Below are 1,668 nucleotides of genomic sequence, written 5' to 3'. Positions count from 1 at the left end.
CCCCCCTCAGTTTTATAACAGGGTGGTGGCACCATCAGTGTCTCTGCTTTTTCCCCCATTCTAATGCACATTAGGGATACAGGAGTTAAAAAGTAGCTACTCCCTCGCTACAATAATGAGCAGAAAGATGCATCTGCCACCAGAAAACTGAAAGGGTCGTGAACCTCTCGTGTGTCAGTGTAACAGCGTGATTGGCTCATTTGTTTCCTGTTTCTGTTGTTGATTTGCTCTTTGGGAGCATTTCAGAATTCTCCCATAAATCCCATAAATATAATGTCTCTGATGCCATTCCCCTTCCAGTCCTCATAATACAAATAATTAAATTAGTTCATGGTTTAGTGAGGCTCGGTCACGAAATTAGTGTAAATAGGGTTAAGTTTAGGTCTGACGTGATGGAAACAAAACAGCGTTTGTGTCTGTGTGTGCTTGTACATGTGTGATGCACTGAGTCTCTCTGCCACAGTTGGTTGTGTTGATCTGATAGGAGGTGGTGAGATTCAACTGTGGTGATTTAGCCGTCATGTCAGCGGAATATTGATGCCTGCAGAGCTCAAATGGGGAAATTATAAAGCACAGAGCCAGGAAATGCATCTTAATTGCTGTTTAAGTAGGCGTCTTCATCAGAAAGAGGGAGAGATTGTGGGCCACGTCCCCATACGACTCAGAGAAAACAGATAGGTGGGTTAACACTCCTCTGCAGCACTCTATAGAAAAGAGACAAATGAGCTCATAAAGAAGCACTCTGATAGAGGACTGCTCTGTGAATAGAGGGGAGCTTCAGACACTGTAACTACAGGAGTTGTGTCTATTTATGAGACCTGGTTGGGCACTGCCTTCTCATTACGCGAGAAAGTCCTGTTATGTTTTTTTCTCATGTGATTTCCAAGGTAGTTTGGTGATAGTATGTCTTTTTTATTTCATTAACGCTCCAACACACGTTAGAAATTAGCAGAATGAAATTGGTCAAGTGTAGAAAAAATGGAAAAGAATTAGAAATATAACGATTCTGATGAGTTTGAGGTTAATTTAGAAACAATAGGTGTGTTGTTTTTGATATTATGCACATTGATGTTATTTTGCCTGTTAGAATTACTAATTTTTTTCACGTCTTCATGTGTTTGTGTGATTTGTGCATTCCTGCAAAAGGCTACCATGGCAGACTGCAGGCTCAGACCAGAAGCTTTTAGACTCTGCTTCGATTATTTCTCAGTATGATTATGTTGGTGTTGAGTGGTCAGAGTTGACACAAATGCACTAAACTGTTGGTACACCCAGTCTGACCCTGCTAAAACGCCGCTGGTCACTGTGGTGACGATAAAGCACTGTTATAATTGGTTTATTGCTTTGTTCTTCTTGTCAGTGTGGAGGGGAAAGGTTCAGGTTACCGTCACTGTGCCATAGAGCGATAAAGCCTACTTTGATTGCTGCGGGCACCGTCAAGGAATGAATGCTCAGGATTAATTCTCCTGAATCTGCTGAAAAGAGTTAAAAAAATTTACTAGAATGTAGTTTTGCTGAAACGTGTTTTGACTGCTCAGAAGGTTCTTCAAGGTGTGTTTTTTTTCTTTTCTTTCTCTATTGTGATTTTGGAACATGTTTTGTTGTATCACTGCGTGTGTGTGTGTGTGTGTGTGTGTGTGTGCGTGTGTGTGTGTGTGTGTGTGTGTG

At 41.3% G+C, this 1,668-nt stretch overlaps 1 protein-coding gene across 7 annotated transcripts in view; it reads left to right on the top strand.

The window, feature by feature from the left end:
- Positions 1 to 1,668, top strand: part of LOC102293263 (speckle type BTB/POZ protein) — a 93,889-nt gene that overhangs the window by 85,020 nt on the left and 7,201 nt on the right. The gene's annotated exons all lie outside the window — the stretch shown is intronic.

This window comes from Haplochromis burtoni, unplaced genomic scaffold (genome assembly GCF_018398535.1).
Source record: "Haplochromis burtoni strain Fernald_Lab_line unplaced genomic scaffold, NCSU_Asbu1 Contig_52, whole genome shotgun sequence".
In the NCBI taxonomy this organism is placed as follows: domain Eukaryota; kingdom Metazoa; phylum Chordata; class Actinopteri; order Cichliformes; family Cichlidae; genus Haplochromis; species Haplochromis burtoni.
This window is presented reverse-complemented; position numbering and strand designations above follow the sequence as displayed.